The following is an 18,042-nucleotide window of genomic DNA, read 5'->3' on the forward strand; positions in this document are numbered from 1 at the left end:
TGAGCATTACTTTGCTAGCATATGAGATGAGTGCAATTGTGTGGTAGTTTGAAGATTCTTTGGCATTGCCCTTCTTTGGATTGGAATGAAACAGAACTTTTCCAGTGCTGTGGCCACTGCTGAGTTTTAGGAGAAACTAATATGGTTCCCTGATTCTGATTTCCTTTACTTGCTGTCAGCTCTGCCATGAGGAGTGGTCTACACTTGGGTACAGGATGTTTTGAAAAAGCACTGGATGTAGACTTTCAGACTTGGACTTTGCTTGAACTGTGTTAACTGGGCAAGCTATTCATCTCCCATGGTTCTGTTTATTTCCCCTAAATGGAGGGTTAGATTACGACCCTGCGGGTCTCTTCGGTACCAGTGGTCTTGGATCTGAGCATGCGCCTCTGAGCACGGAGTCACAGGGCGCAGCATTCATCCTCAGCACACTCGTCCTCCAGGTGCTGAGATACAGCCGCTCGACGCTAACAAGCACCAAACTTGTGCTGAGAAAATTCCTGAATGAATTTCAGAATCAAACACAAGTGACTCTGGGGTTGCCCCAGCCTGGGTTCAACACACCCTGCCTGGGCTCCAGAGTCTCCAGCGCCAGCTCCCAGACCAGCACTGACACACTCCCAGCATCACTGCGTGTCCCGCCCTCCTCTCACACTCTTAGCCCTTGGAACTTGGGTCTGTGCAGGTGTCTGGATGTGACCCCTGGAGAAACCTTGGTTGAATTCATGCTCCTGTAAGGCTCAACTGATAAGAGCTGAGCAGCCTCACCATTCAACTTTGATTGAACCTCTTCTTTATGTCTTGACTTGGTTTCAGGGCTTTCCACACACTGTTTCAACAGAGCTGAACCCTCAAGAGACATTAACCAGAAATTATTAAACTACAACGTCATCCCTGAACCCACTGTGCCTGATTGCACCGCATACCTTCTTGCACACTAACTCCTGACTGCTTGCAATGTCTTTATTTTCTTTTCCTTTTTGTCTTTGATGATTATCCTACTCATCCACATGGGTGAAGTTCTATCCAAAGTTCCACCTCATTCATTAAACTCTAACTACTGGGGTGTCTGGCCCATGAACTTTAGGAAACTATTCCTCTGCTTCACCTGTAGCCATTAAGGAGGTTCCAGTCTGGGACATCTCTGCACATGCATCAGAGTGTCCATAAGGAGTTCCCAGAAGTAGGGGAGTATCATCCACCAGTCATTGTCAGCCCTCTAATGACCAGCACTAGGTTTTAATCTGGTTCCCCATCTCCAGAGCCCCCAAATTATTTGCTAAGCATGCATCCATGAGCAGTGAGATTGCTGGATTAATAATTAATGGCACACAGACCCCAGCCTTCATTCTCAGGTGATGACTTGTGTTCACTCACCTGCCTCACCTGATGCTACGGGAACGCCGTCCAGAGGGCCTCTCGCTCCTGAGGACTGGGGAGAGGTGGAGAGCATCGCTCCCCTGCTTTCTCCCAGGCTCCTGCCTGCTTTAATCAATGGGTGCTCTCTGTTCAGACCAGTCTCCAGCATTTGGCTGTGATATCACTGCACATTTCTCAGATTTAGTGGGAAATCCTCACCTGACTCGTCAAGAGCTTGGTCTCATCGTCAAAATAGTTTGGCTCCTCCATCAACCACACAAGATTCTGCCCTCCCCGTCTCACTATTCTGGAGGATGAAAGTTCCTGATGAAAGTGTGCATCCTCAAACCAGAGGCAGTAAGTGCAGGGACTCCTGACCTGGTTTAGACACAGCCGTGCAGAAATACTGCAGAGCTTGATCCTGAGGTCAGAACCAGTGGATCGAAGGTAAGCCCTACTATTTATGAGGAATGATCCTTTCCCAGTGTGTGAGAAATGTTGTGTTGTGTGTGTGAAACAGAGAGAGAGATTTATTTTCAAACTTGGCTCATGAGCCCAAGGGTCTTGTGCTTCCAAAGGTGCAGGGCTGGCAAGCAGGCTGGAGACTCAGGGAAGGATCGATGTTACAGAGTCCAAAGGTGGTCCGGACAAAAGTGTGGCTGGCCTGACTCTCTTCACTCTGAGATTTAGGAAAATCGTGAGTTTATCATTACCCTCATATTGCACAACTTTTAAAAGGCCTGTGTGTTTGGCTTTTCCTTTGTTCTTATTGTTAGTGTGCTGCTATTTTTGTGGAAAGAATAGTTGTGCAATGTTTTGACTTCTGTAAATTTATGAACTTACAATAGGGAGTTCCCTAAAGGTTCAGTGGTTAAGACTGCACTTCCAATGCAGGGTTGCAGAACTAGAATCAGTCGAGGTGGGGGAACCTGGATCCCACAAGCTGAAGGGCATGGCCAAAAAAAAATAAAAAAGAAAAAAAATTTTTCTAAATAACCTACAATAGATTACTAAGAATAAATAAATTCTTAGTCACACTCGAAGAGAATGAAGATGGTACTATTATCATATTAGGTAGTGAGACTGCGGGTGAATTTTGTGGTGTACAATCAGAAAAAAATTGAAAGAAAGAAAAGAGCTGATTTTGGCTGTTATGATGCAAAAAAAAGAAGAAAAGAAAACAAAAACGTACATGTACTATCCAATTTATTCCATTTATAACTCTGAAGTCAGACAGATATAATCACAGCTTAACTATCAAGTGTTTGGAATGAGACTCAGAAGTGCCCAGCCCAGGGTCACACAGCTTTGCGTGCCTGCGTGCTAAGTCACACAGTCATGTCCGACTCTTTGCAACCCCATCGACTGTAGCCCGCCAGGCTCCTCTGTCCATGGGCTTCTCCAGGTGAGGATACTGGAGTGAGTTGCCTTGCCCTCCTCCAGGGGATCTTTCCAATCCAGAGATCAAACCCACATCTCTTAATGCCTCCTGCATTGGCCTGCGAGTTCTTTACCACTAGCGCCACCTGGGAAGCCCAATGATGCTTTGAGGAAGTTTATTAATTCTTTTTTTTTTTTTCTATTTATTTTTATTAGTTGGAGGCTAATTACTTTACAATATTGTAGTGGTTTTTGCCATACATTGACATGAATCAGCCATGGATTTACACATATTCCCCATCCCAATCCCCCCTCCCCCCTCCCTCCCCACCCCATTCCTCTGAGTCTTCCCAGTGCACCAGCCCTGAGCACTTGTCTCATGCATCCCACCTGGGCTGGTGATCTGTTTCACCCTTGATAATATACCTGTTTCGATGCTGTTCTCTCGAAACATCCCACCCTCACCTTCTCCCACAGAGTCCAAAAGTCTGTTCTGTACATCTGTGTCTCTTTTTCTGTTTTGCATATAGGGTTATCATTACCATCTTTCTAAATTCCATGTATATGTGTTAGTATGCTGTAATGTTCTTTATCTTTCTGGCTTACTTCACTCTGTATAATGGGCTCCAGTTTCATCCATCTCATTAGAACTGATTCAAATGAATTCTTTTTAATGGCTGAGTAATATTCCATGGTGTATATGTACCACAGCTTCCTTATCCATTCATCTGCTGATGGACATCTAGGTTGCTTCCATGTCCTGGCTATTATAAACAGTGCTGTGATGAACATTGGGGTGCTTCCTTAACTGAAATGATATTTATTTACCACATACTCTCTGCCAGGCCCTGGGGATGCATTAGGTGAAAGTGAAAGTCAATCAGTCCTGTCTGACTCTTTGCAAACCCATGGACTACAGTCCAGGGAATTCTCCAGGCCAGGCTATTGAGTGGGTAGCTTTTCCCTTCTCCAGGGGATCTTCCCAACCCAGGGATCGAACCCAGGACTCCCGCATTGCAGGCAGATTCTTTACCAGCTGAGCCACAAAGGAAGCCCAAGAACATGCCCTGTGTGTTTCGATGCTAAATAGTCCAGCTGGAAAATAAGCATTTGGAACAGAGAGCAAGGGCGCCACTCTAGTCTGGGAGCAGCTCAGGACGTCCTTCCTGAGGAGGGGACATTTGAAATCAGCCTTGAGATTGGACAGGAGTTGACGGGGCAGCTGTGGTCTGTATAGAGGGAAACCGCTGATAAGGAGTCGTGTGTGTATATTGGATGGTGTGGTGGTGTCACAGGACTGACTAAGTCCCTGGAGACTGGAGAGTAGGGGCTCCACCTGGGCAGTCTGGACCCCAGTATCCTCCCCCACCCTCTTAGCTGTGTTACTCCAAACAAGTTATTTTCCCCCTGTGCTCATCCGCATCTGCAAAACGGGTGACGTTTTAGGGATGTGTTGAGGGTTGGTTGAGTTGATGTAGGAAGTGGTCAGGACAGTGCCTGGCACAGACTGGATGCTCAAGCCTTGTTTGCTCTGCTGGCTGGAGGGAAACGTGGTGGGAGAGAGCGGGAGGCTGAGGATAAAGGCTGGGCCCTGGAAGCCCTCCTTGCCTGGTGGGATTTCATTTGCTGACCCAAGATCCTATCAAAGACATATGATATAAATTAGGTTCTAATCATGTTCCCTTCAGGCTCCTCTGGCTGTGACAGTCTCTCAGACTTCCCTTTTTGTTTGATGACCTGGATGTTTTTGAGAATTGCTCAGGCATAGTGTGGAATGTCTCTGTATTTGAGTTGGGTTTTGGGATAGAAGACCACAGAGATGAAGTGACATTCTCCACACATCAAGGGTTTATACTGTCCACTGGAATATCACTAATAAAATCACTTCAGCACCCACCTAAGATATATTTCCTAGGTTTCTCCTTGTGAAGTTCTATGTTTACTTCCTCACTGTCCACACTATAGTCTTTGGAAGGAAGTCACCATGTGCAGTCCACACTTAAGGGACGCTCTGATATAAACTCTGGTGTGCAGCGGTTTGTGCAAATACAAGTTTTCCCATGGGATGGAGAAGTGCTAGACTGTGAGCAGACTGGATGGAGACTCTCTGTGTAGCTTCATAAGAAACTGCTGACTCTCATTTCTGGCTGCTGCGCTGCTTCCTATTCCTGCCCCAGTGAGCGAGGGTTTCTGCTGCTCCATGTCCTGGTCAGCGCTGGGCATCACCGGTTCTTGGATTCTAGCTACTCTACTAGGTGTGTGAGGATGTATCATTGCTGTTTTTATTTGCGTGTCTTAATAACATGTGACATTGAGCATATTTTGTGTGTATTTCCATATCATCTTGAAGAGGTGTCTGTTAGACTTTTCCTTCATTGCAAAACATAAATTGCTGTTTATTTATATATTGTTGAATGTAATGGTTCTATTTATATTCTAAAGCAAGTTCTTCTTCATATATGTGAATTTGCACATAATTTGTTCCTCTCTGTGCCCTGAGCTCTTTCCCTGAAATAACAGTGTTCCTTAATGTCTAGATGTACATTTCTGAGACGAGAAATAAGGAATTCCTAACTCCAATGGTTTCTAAATAGAGGTCTTGGGTGACTGGGGAATGCAGGGAGAACATGAATTAGTTATTTTGTCTATTCTGGAGTATCTTCTCAATCCTCTTGTGTGGAGTTAAATAATGCTTTCAAAAAATGAGCTGAAAGTACCTTGCCCTTGTAAAACCCTTGACCGATCACCTTCAGGTCAAGTGTTAGGATGCACATTCTCTGCTCCAGGACCCATCATATGTCGACTGAACTGTTCTGCCATAGAAATGCCACCACTGGAAAAGATGGGCTGACATGTACGGACAATTCTTCCCACAGCAAATAGCTGAAAATGCCATGGAAAACACAAAAATTGTCTTCAAAGCATCAAAGAGGCGACAAAGTCCTAATAGATGACCACACATCTCAAAAGAAGGCTAAGATTCCGCTTGGCCTCCACAGGGAACCCGGTCCTGAGAAGAGAAGAAAAGACCGTGTGAGTCACTGCCCGGAGCCCAGACACGGAGCCCAGGACGTCCAGCCTCGTGTCCCCAGCTCTTCACTTGCCTCCCATCTGCCTTCTTTCTTAAAAATTTAAATAAGCTTTATAATTCTGATTATGATATATATGTATAACACAGGATATAATAAAGATTCACTGTAAAATAAGTTACAAAGGGTTGAAAGTGATAAAGGACAAAAGAACTGTAATCCTCACACAGGAGATACTTGGTTGCACTTACTTACCAGTTTACTTTCATCTTCCAGCTGCTGCCCAGGTGCTGGAACCGTCTCTGTCTAAGCTGTTGAGCTCAGACCTCAGTGGCCCCCACCCTGCACTCTCCAGAAGCCACCTCCTGAGTCAGCTCACTTCCTCCTCCCTCCTCTGTCCCCTCTACTCTTTATTCTTTTTTTTTAAATATGTATTTGTTTGGCTGCTTTGGGTCTTAGTTGCAGCACGAGGGAGCTTCCTTGCTCCTTTGCCATACATGGATTGTGGCACATGGGCTCCAGAGCAGGTGAACCTCAATAGTTGTAGCATGCTAGCTTAGTTGCTCTGTGTCCTCTGGGATCTTAGTTCCCTGACCGAGGATTGAAGGTGTGGACCTTGCATTGGCAGGCGAATTCTTAACCACTGTAGCTGGGAAGTCCTGTCAAAATTGTTTATGTGTCTTTGAGTTTGAATAGGTGCATGTGTTTGTATCTTTGTGAGTGTTTGAGTAACACAGAGAAGATTGATGGATTTTTATGATTTTTCATCTTTGGTCATACAACTCTTCATTTCCCAAGTGTAAAATATTCATATATATTTTTGTCTAGGAGACAAGAGTCCAAGGGTGAAGGAAAAAAGAATTGCTTGAATTTGAGAGGAAAGTGTAGAAGGAGAAGAATACCATAGAACTAGTTCTTTCCAGCTAGAGTAACCCCTGACACGAGAAGCTGTGTGCCATAACTAGAGAGTAGACCCCACTCGCCACAACTAGAGAAAAGCCCACAGAGCAATGAAGACCCAGTACAGCCAAAAATAAACAAAGAAAATTATTTTTTTTAAAAGAATTTTAAGGTGGTGGATTCTTAGGTTACAGCTTCTGCTTCATAATTTTACAAGTATGTACAAGTCCTACAAGGTAATTGATTTCTGTTGTGTTCAACAAATACTTTCTCTTGGGTTGAGTGAACACTTCTGTGTCTACTTATGCTTACCAGATTAAGGAAACCACCAAGAGCTCAGTATAATAGAGACAAGAATTAGCTCCAGTGATGGGCACTTTTGAACTTATAACCTGAAGGTGATATACCGTGGCTGCTTAATGTCTGCTTAACATTCTAGTTGCTAAAACACATATTAATGAAACTTTCTGTGCATGCTACATTTTAAGGCTGTACCTTAAATAGACAAACCCACTATATTCATATAAAGTGAAAGTGAAGTCGCTCAGTCGTGTCCGACTTTTTGCGACCCCATGGACTGTAGCCCACCAGGCTCCTTGGTCCATGGGATTTTCCAGGCATGAATACTGGAGTGGGTTGCCATTTCCTTCTCCAGGGGAATTTCCTGACCCAGGGATTGAGTCCGGGTCTCCCTCATTGCAGGCAGATGCTTTACCATCTGAGCTACCAAAGACTGTATTTAAATATGCATCAATCTATGAGTCACACAATAACTTTTGGGAGGAAGAGAGTGAAAGTTAAGGACATTCTAGACACGCACTGTCCAATATGCTGGCGACTAGTCATATATGGCTATTTGAATTAAATAAAATTAAAATAGACACAGACACAGACACAGAGAACAGACTTGTTGTTGCCAAGAGGGAAGGGGCTGGGGGAGGGGGCTGGGGAAAGTAATGCCTGGGGGTTGGGGGTTCGTTAGATGTAAACTATTACATAAAGAATGGATGAACAGAGGACTTCCCTGGTGATCCAATGGTTAAGAATCTGTCTCGCAATGCAGGGCAAAAGGGTTCAATCTCTGGGCAGGGCACTAAGATTCCACATGCCTTGGAGCAACTGAACTGGCATACCAGGATGAAAAAGATCTATCATGATGCAGTGAACATCCTGTATATTGCAACTAAGACCCAATACAGCCAAGTAAATAAATAAGTAAGTATTAAAAAAAATAGAATGGATAAACAATGATAGCACAGGTAACCATATTCAACATCCTGGAATAAATCAGAATGGAAAAGGATATAAAGAAGAACCTATAAATGTGTGTAACTGAGTCACTTTGCTATACAGCAGAAACTAATACAACATTGTAAATCAACTAGACTTCAACAAAATAAATAAAAATATTTGAACAATTAATTCATTAAATAAAATAAAGAGTACTCATCACAACAGTCATGTTTGAGGTGCTGAAATAGCCACATGTAGCCAGTGTCTCCCTGACTAGACAACACAGATATAGAACAATTCCTTCATCACAGAACATTCTGTTGGACAGGCCTGCCCTTCATGCTTTGTGGACCTAAGTCAGATGCATCTACATCAGATTCATTAGACCATGGGAGGTGAAAAAGTCACTATTATTTCTCTTGGACACTATGTCAGATTTCTGTTCAGGATATGAAGACATATCAAGCTGGTGTGTAACAAAACCAAATCAGGTCATAAGTGTGTGCAGTGCCTTTAGGAACAAACTGTCCCCAGTTCCAAAGGGGAAACACCTGTCCCCCGATGCCCTTTCCCAAACCGAGTACACTCTGTGGGATGAGTTGCTAGGGGGGCAGTTCTCTTGGAGAGGAGCCCAGAAGAAGGCCTTCCACTAAGTTTAAGGAGGCAGGGAGTCCAGTTCAAGGAGAAGATCTCTAAAACAAAGAGGAGGGAAAGACAGGGATCAGTTGGGAGACAACCTGGTTTACTCAGAACCGCAGTTCTCAGAGTGTGGTCTCTGGAACCCCTGAGGTCACTGAGATACTTTGACTGTTCACTACATGGACATTTGCTTTGAGGTAAAACAGCAATAATGGAGATTACGGCAGCAAACTTCACTAGTAATTATTTTCAGTACAATATACTTGCAGGGAAAAAAGGCAAGTTTTCTTTAAAACGTCCTGGTTGACATATTAAAAATTCTTATCCTTCCTTCATAAACCATAATGGAAAAGAATATGAAAAATATATATGTATATAACTCAGTCAAAATTTGTTTTGCGGTATAAAACAAATTAACACAACAATGTAAATCCACCATACTTCAGTAAAATAAATTTTAAAAATAAATGAATAAAAGTCTTTTCCCTCCTGAATTCATCATCCTTAAATCCACGTTTTAAAGTATCTTCTGTAACTGCTGAGCTCCTGGAAGCCCCCCACCCTGAGGAAAGGGAAGCTGGAGACTGAATGGTTCCCCAACTCTGTGACACTCCCTGTGGGGGAGCAGCACAAAGACGATGGTGAAAGCATTATTCTTTGAATAGTCTAGAGACACCCCCAGAGGACACCTGGAGTCCACCCCCAAACCTGTGCTGGGGACAACCATGCGCCCCTTGAGCCCCTCCTGCTTCTCGGATTCCCAGGTGTTTTGGACATTAATCCCCATCTGCCTCCATCAGCAGAAGGAGCGAGAACCTGGAAAAGCACTTGTGGGGAGTAGGGATGGGCCAGGTCTGAAAGGACGCACACCAGGTCCTCTCCTGCTCCATTAGCAGCAACATGGTCCTGTGACCACAGAGAGGCTGGGAAGTCCCCTCCCAAGAGGGGAGAACAGCTAAAGTTATCAGCAACAGTGAGTGCTCATTTCAGTTTAGTTCATTTTCAAATATTATTGACTCTTTACCACATGCCAAGCTCTGTGCGAACAGCAGCCTGAGACTTGGCTGAGCAGCATCTTGGTCTGGGAGAAACTCTGAATCCACAGCACAGAAGACCTGTTGGGAAGTGCCTGCCACCCCAGGAGAAAGGATGGAGAAAACGTCTTCTGGAAGTTCACAGAGTGATTCTAGATTGGAAGGTGCCTGGAGATGATAGGATTCGGACTCCACTTGCAGAGAAGAACAGGATACCAGTGGGGGAAGCTGGAGCTGGACCTTAGAAGCAGGGCCTATAAGTACAAGGTGGCATAAGGAATAATGATATTGAATTCATTAAATCCATATATTCTAAAGTTATAAATGGATGGAATAATTACTCATTATATGAAGTGAAAAAGATATCAGGAAGATGAATTCATCCCATATTTTGGAAAGCTATATGAATTTAGATGAAATCACGCAGATATGTTGAGTGAAAGCTTTCTAATTTTCAAACTGTTTTATTGTTAGTATAAAGAGAAAAGTGCCACAAACTGCTCTGCTTGGATAGGCTGACTTCTCCTCAACAGACACTCAGAGCTGGGGTGTGGACAAGTGAACCCAGCATGTCCCCAACCTCTTCCTGCAGGTCCCCTGAGGCAGCGACCTCTTGTCTAGTCTCCCTTGGGGACCCAGCGCCTGACTCAGGGGCTCAGTCAACACTCCCTGAACACTAGGGAAGTGGCCTCTTGTGTCCTAGTCAAGATAGTGATTTACTCTAGAACACACCACCGAAACACTGAATCTCACAGAAATGGGTTTGCTCTGACACCAGGACTGTCATGGTGGCAAGTGTGAGTTGTTGGCTTTTACTGACAAAGCCAAGGAGCCCCGCAGCACTCATGCCATTTCTCACAAGGCCACCAGAGGGCGGTGTGCAGCTGCTTATGACAAACCAGCCCCATTCAAACATCCTTTCCAAGTTAGCCTTGTCAGAACATGTCAGAACATGTTTCACAAAGTTAGAGGATTTCTTTAGAGTACATTGATTTGCTTTTTGTCTTTAATCTCATTTGGACCCTAGTGGAAGTCCACTGTAAGTAACAAATATAAGGTGAGCCACTGACAGAAGAAGCCCCAGACACTTATGTGTCCAATCCCCCATTTGTCCACCTCTGTCCAGTACTCTCTCCCTCTCTTCAGTTCAGTTCAGTCGCTCAGTCGTGTCCGACTCTTTGCAACCCTATGAACTACTGCACGCCAGGCCTCTCTGTCCATCACCAACTCCCGGAGTTTACTCAAACTCGAGTCCATTGAGTTTGGTGATGCCATCCAACCATGACTACTGGAAAAAGCACAGCCTTGACTAGGCAGACATTTGTTGGCAAAGTAATGTCTCTATTTTTAATATGCTGTCTAGACTGGTCATAACTCTTCTTCCAAGGAGCAAGTGTCTTTTAATTTCATGGCTGCAGTCACCATCTCCAGTGATTTTGGAGCCCCCCAAAATAAAGTCTGGCACTGTTTCCACTGTTTCCCCATCTATTTGCCATGAAGTGATGGGATCAGATGCCATGATCTTCGTTTTCTGAATGTCGAGCAGTAAGCCAACCTTTTCACTCTCCTCTTTCACTTTCATCAAGAGGCCCTTTAGTTCTTCTTCACTTTCTGCCATAAGGGTGGTGTCATCTGCATATCTGAGGTTATTGATATTTCTCCCAGCATTCTTGATTCCAGCTTTTGATTCATCCAGCCCAGCATTTCTCATGATGTACTCTGCATATAAGTTAAATAAGCAGGGTGACAATATACAGCCTTTTTGTGCTCCTTTTCCTATTTGGAACCATTCTGTTGTTCCACGTCAAGTTCTAACTGTTGCTTCCTGACCTGCATACAGGATTCTCAAGAGGCAGGTCAGGTGGTCTGGTATTCCCATCTCTCTCCTGACTCACAAAGAGTCGGACACCACAGTGCAACTGAATAGAACTGAATTGAGTTTGAAGACTGTCTTTGCCACTGAACCACCAGGGAAGCCCAATCTATAGGTCTATGGACTATTAATTCTTTGCCTCATCTGTTATTTCCTTTACTTTCTTGAAAGATTTTGTTGAAGAAATCAGCTTGTTAGTACCACTATCTGAATTTTACTCATTTAAGCCTCATGATACACTTTAGCACTTCTCTGTATTTTGCTGTTGTTAAAAAAAAGACTTGGTAAGATTCAGATCACACTAGGTTTTTAAAAATTACTCTAGCACAAGTGCATAATATTAATAGCAGCTTATAGAACTATCATACCATTTCATACTGCTTTATAACATGGTAATTTACTTCTGTTCCTCTTGCAGGGTATCAGGTCTTTTAGATCATCATTAGAGAAAGGGTGACATTCACCAAGCATGCTCACTTCAGAGAAAACACATATGTTGATGTCATCAAGATTAACATTCATTGATCAAGGAAAACAGCACCATTAAGATCGATTCAGTCAGTTCAGTTGCTCAGTCATGTCTGACTCTTTGCGACCCCATGGACTGCAGCATGCCACGTCTCCCTGTCCATCACCAATTCCCAGAGGTGGTCAAACTCATGTCCATCAAGTTGGTGATGCCATCCAACCATCTTATCCTCTGTCGTTCCCTTCTCCTCCTGCCTTTCTTTCTCAGCATCAGGGTCTTCCCTAATGAGTCAGTTCTTCACATCAGGTGGCCAAAGGATTGGAGTTTCAACTTTGGCATCAGTCCTTCCAATGAATATTCAGGACTGATTTCCTTTAGGATAGACTGGCTGGATCTCCTTGCAGTCCAAGGGACTCTCAAGAGTCTTCTCCAACACCACAGCGCAAAAGCATCAATTCTTCACCGCTCAGCTTTCCTTATGGTCCAACTCTCACATCCATACATGAATCCTGGAAAAACCATAGCTTTGACTAGACAGACCTTTGTTGGCAATGCTATGTCTCTGCTTTTTAATATGCTGTCTAGGTTGTTCAATAGCTTTTCTTCCAAGGGGCAAGCGTCTTTTAATTTCATGGCTGCAGGCACCATCTGCAGTGACTTTGAAGCCAAAGGAAATAAAGTCTGTCACTGTTTCCATTGTTTCCCATCTGTTTGCCATGAAGTGATGGGACCGGATGCCATGATCTTAGTTTTTGAATGTTGAGTTTTAAGCCAGCTAGTCATCAGACTAGCTTGATACATTTGTGAATGCAAGCCCTGAAAATAAGAGTAACCTCAGGGAAAGTGACTTTGAAGGTCACTGGGATTTAATTACAGAACTTGTACAGGACTGGGGAAACAGAGGCTCTTGGAGGGCACAAACAAAACCTTGTGCATACCAGGACCCAGGAGAAAGGAGCAGTGTCCCCACTAGAGACTGAGCCAGACTTGCCTGTGAGTGTTAGGAGTCTTTGGCGGAGGCATGGGTCAGCAGTGGCCTGCCGTGGGGTCAGGGGCACTTGACTGCAACAGTCCTGGGAGGCATGGTGTGCTGGCATAAGTCCTTTTGGAGGAGGTCGCTGTTACCCCTACCATAGTTTGGCTTCAGGTCTAAGTACAGGAAGAGAACACGGGCCCACCCATCAGCAGAAAACTGGATTAAAGACTTACTGAGCATGGCCTTGCCCACAAGCACAAGATGGGCAAAACTTTTCCCCACAGCCAATCAAATCCTTCCCCACAGCCAGTCCCTCACATCAGGAAACTTGCACAAGCCTCTTATTCTCTTCCATGAGAACGCAGACAGAATGAAAACCACAATCACAGAAAACTAACCCAACTGATCACATGGATGACAATCTAATTTCATTCTAACTCAGTGAAACTATGAGCCATGCCATGTAGGGCCATCCAAGATGGACAGGTCATGGTGGAGAGTTCTGACAAAACGTGGTCCACTGGAGGACAGAATGGCAAACCACTTCATTATTCTTGCCTTGAGAACCCCATGAACAGTATGAAAAAGCAAAAATATATGACACAGAAAGGTGAACCTCTAGGTTGGTAGGTGTCCAATATGCTACTGGAGAAGAGTGGAGAAATAGCTCCAGAAGGAATGAAGAGGCGGACCCCAAGTGGAAACAATGCCCAGTTGTGGCTGGTGGTGAAAATAAAGTCTAACGCTGTCAAGAATGATATTGCATAGGAACCTGGAATGTTAGGTCCATGAATCAAGGTACATTGGGAGTGATCAAACAGGAGACGGCAAGAGTGAACATCAACATTTTAGGAATCAATGAACTAATCAGAACTGGAATGGGCGAATTTAATTCAGATACCACTATATCTACTACTCTAGGTGAGAATCTCTTAGAAAAATGGAGCAACACGCATCGTCAACAAAAGAGTCCAAAATGCAGAACTTAGGTGCAATCTCAAAAATGACAGAATGATCTCCATTCATTTCCAAGGCAAACCATTCAATAACACAGTTATCCGAGTCTATGCCCCAAACACTAATGCCAAAAAAGCTGAAGTTGAACAGCTCTATGAAGACCTACAAGATCCTCTAGAACTAATGCCAAAAGAAGGGTGTCCTTTTCATCATAGGTTATGGGAATGCAAAAGTAAGAAGTCAAGAGATACCTTGAGTAACAGGCAAGTTTGGCCCCGAAGTAGAAAATGAAGCAGGGTAAAGGCTAACAGAGTTTTGCCAAGAGAACATACCGGTCACAGCAAACTCCATCTACCAACAAAACAAGAAATGACTCTACACATGGACATCACCAGATGATAGATAGTGAAATCAGATTGATTACATTCTTTGCAGCCAAAGATGGAGAAGCTCTATACAGTCAGCAAAAACAAGACCGGAGCTGACTGTGGCTCAGATCATGAACTCCTTATTGCCAAGTTTAGACTTAAATTGAAGAAAGTAGGGCAGACCACTAGGCCATTCAGGTATGACCTAAATCAAATCCCTTATGATTATACAGTGGAAATGACAAATAGATTCAAGGGAGTAGATATGACAGACAGAGTGCCTGAAAAACTATGAACAGAGTTTTGTGACATTGTACAGGAGGTGCTGATCAAAACCATCCTGCAGAAAAAGAAATGCAAAAAGGCAAAATGGTCGTTTGAGGAGGCCTGATAAATAGCTGAGAAAAGAAGAGAAGTAAAAGGCAAAGGAGAAAACGAAAGATATACCATCTTGGAGTAGAGTTCCAAAGAATAGCAAGGAGAGACAAGAAAGCCTTGCTAAATGATCAGTGCAAAGAAATAGAGGAAAACAATAGAATGGGAAAGACTAGAAATCTCTACAAGAAAATTAGAGCTACCAAGGGAATACTTCATGCAAAGATGGGCACAATAAAAGACAGAAACAGTATGGACCTAACAGAAGCAGAAGATATTAAGAAGAGGTGGCAAGAATACTTCCAGAAGAACTATACAGAGATGATCTTAATGAACTGGATAACCATGATGGTGTGATCACTCATATAGAGCCAGACATCCTGGAATGTGAAGTCAAGTGGGTCTTAGGAAGCATCACTATGAACAAAGCCAGTGGAGGTGATGGGATTCCAGCTGAGCTATTTCAAATCGTAAAAAATGATGCTGTAAAAGTGCTTCAGTCAATACGTCAGCAAATTTGGAAAACTCAGCAGTGGCCACAGGACTGGAAAGGTCAGTTTTCATTCTGATCCCAAAGAAAAGCAATGCCAAAGAATCTTCAAACTACCACACAATTGCTCTCATTTCACAGGCTGGCAAGATTATGCTCCAAATCCTTCAAGCTATGCTTTAGCAGTATGTGAACTGAGAACTTTCAGCTGTTCAAGCTGGATTTAGAAAAGGCAGAGGAGCCAGAGATCAAATTGCCAACATCTGTTGGATCATCAAAAAAGCAAGAGAATTCCAGAAGAACATCTACTTGTGCTTTATCGACTACGCCAGAGACTTTGACTATGTGGATTAAAACAAACTGTGGGAAATTCTTAAAGAGATGGTAATACCAGACCATTTGACCTGCCTCCTGCCAAACCTGTATGCAGGTCAAGAAGGAACAGTTAGAACCGGACATGGAACAACTGACTGGTTCCAAATTGGGAAAAGAGTACGTCAAGGCTGTATATTGTGACTCTGTTTATTTAACTTGTGTGCAGAATACCTCATGTGGAATGCCTGGTTAGATGATGCACAAGCTGGAATCAAGATTGCTGAGAGAAACCTCAGATAGGCAGATGACACCACCCTAATGGCAGAAAGCAAAGAGGAACTAAAGAGCTTCTTGAGGAAGGTGAAAAAGTAGAGTGAAGAAGCTGGCTTAAAACTCAACATTCAAAAACTAAGATCATGTCATCCGGTTCTATCACTTCATGGCAAATAGATGGGAAAACAATGGAAACAGTCAGAGACTTTATTTTGGGGGGCTCCAAAATCACTGTAGATGGTGACTGCAACCATGAAAGTAAAAATCGCTTGCTCCATGGAAGAAAAGCTATGAACAACCCAGACAGCATATTAAAAAGCAGAGACACTACATTGCCAACAATGGGCCATCTAGTCAAAGCTACAGTTTTTCCAGGATTCATGTATGGATGTGAGAATTGGACTATAAAGAAAGCTGAGTGCCAAAGAATTGATGCTTTTGAACTGTGGTGTTGGAGAAGACTCTTGAGAGTCCTTGGACTGCAACAAGATCCAACCAGCCAGTCTTAAAGGAAATCAACCCCGAATTTTTACTGGAAGGACTGATGTTGAAGGTGAAGCTCCAATACTTTGACCACTTGATTTAAAGAAAAGACTCATTGGAAAAGACCCTGCTTCTGGGAAAGATTGAAGGCAGGAGTTGAAGGGGACAACAGAGAATGAGATGGTTGGGTGGCATCACCGACTCAATGGACATGAGTTTGAACAAACTTCAGGAAATAGTGAAGGACAGGGAAGCCTGGCGTGCTGCAGTCCATGAGGTAACAAAGAGTTGGACAACAACAACAAGAGGGCTATGGATTATCACCAATAAACTAGGCCTATGATTTTGGCCATGTCATTGGATTCATCTCATTTGTGAATAAAGAGATACAACTGGATATTTTTATTGTGATTGTCATGATCAGTATTGAATATTTATAGTAGGTTGAAAGGTAGATGAAGACTATGACAAGTAGATTGATAGGTAGATAGACAGATGTATAGCAGTGGCAAATGTTGGAACTGAACTCAGATTTGTCTGACATTGTGATGAAACTCTATGACATCTCTTAATGCTACTTATAAACTGAAGTTAGCTGTGATTCAAGACAGAAAGGGCAATTTGTTGCTTGCAGTCTGCATTGTAAAGGTATTCCAGCTGCCACCAGTATTCACAAACACGTTCAGTTTAGATTTACACATTTCTCCCAGGAAACTGTCAAAGAAGATCATATTAGAGTATTTTGTCCATTAGCATAAATGTATAATAGCTTCAAGGTGGTAGGTCAGAAATGAAAGAGGTTGATCAATGTTTAATCATTACAAACTTAAGTCATTGCCCTTTAAACTTCCAGTCACGCAGACCAAGCAAAGCAGAGGACTCCTACAGTTTTGGATCTGGTGCTTTCTCCTTATTCATGTTTATCCTAACTGTACAACATTTTATGTGGAATTATTGAAATGAAATCTTATTGTGACATTTCTGAGTAGTTGTGCACATTTTCCTGGGGAGAAAATGAATTATAGAACAAAATGAAGAAAAAAACAGAAATGAAAGGTGATAAAAGTAGCAACAGTAAACTGTCTTTTTAGAGACCTTTGGAAGTCTGGACATCATCTGAGACCAATAATTACTCTCAGTGTGTCTTCTAACTTCCAAATTTCTTTGTTCTTCTGAAAGGAACTTATTTAACATTATTTTTGTTGTTCAGTTGCTCAGTCGTGTCCAACTCTGTGACGCCAAGCACTGCAGCATACCAGGGTTCCCTGTCCTTCACCATCTCCAGGAGCTTGCTCAAACTCATGTCCATTGAATAAGTTTTGCCATCCAATCACCTCATCCTCTGTCGTCCCCTTCTCCTCCTGCCTTCAATCTTTCCCAGCAGCAGGGTCTTTTCTAATAAGTTGGCTCTTTGCATCAGGTGGCCAAAGAATTGGAACTTCAGTTTCTGCATCAGTCCTTCCAATGAATATTCAGGACTGATTTCCTTTAGGATGGACTGGTTGGATCTCCTTGTAATTCAAGGGACTCTCAAGAGTCTTCTGCATCACCACAGTTCAAAATCATCATTCCTTTGTTGCTCAGCTTTCTTTATAGTCCAACTCTCACATCCATACATGACTACTGGAAAAACCATAGTTTTGACTAGATGGACCTTTGTTGTCTCTGCAATTAATATGCTGTCTAGGTTGGTCATAGGTTTTGTTCCAAGGAGCAAGCATCTGTTAATTTCATGGCTTCAGTCACCATCTGCAGTGATTTTGGAGCCCAAGAAAATAAAGTCTCTAACTGTTTCCATTGTTTTCCCATCTATTTGCCTTGAAGTGATGGGACCAGACACCATGATTTTAGTTTTCTGAATGTTGAGCTTTAAGCCAATTTTTTCACTC

This window comes from Dama dama, chromosome 7 (assembly GCF_033118175.1).
Source record: "Dama dama isolate Ldn47 chromosome 7, ASM3311817v1, whole genome shotgun sequence".
NCBI classification, from domain to species: Eukaryota; Metazoa; Chordata; class Mammalia; order Artiodactyla; family Cervidae; genus Dama; species Dama dama.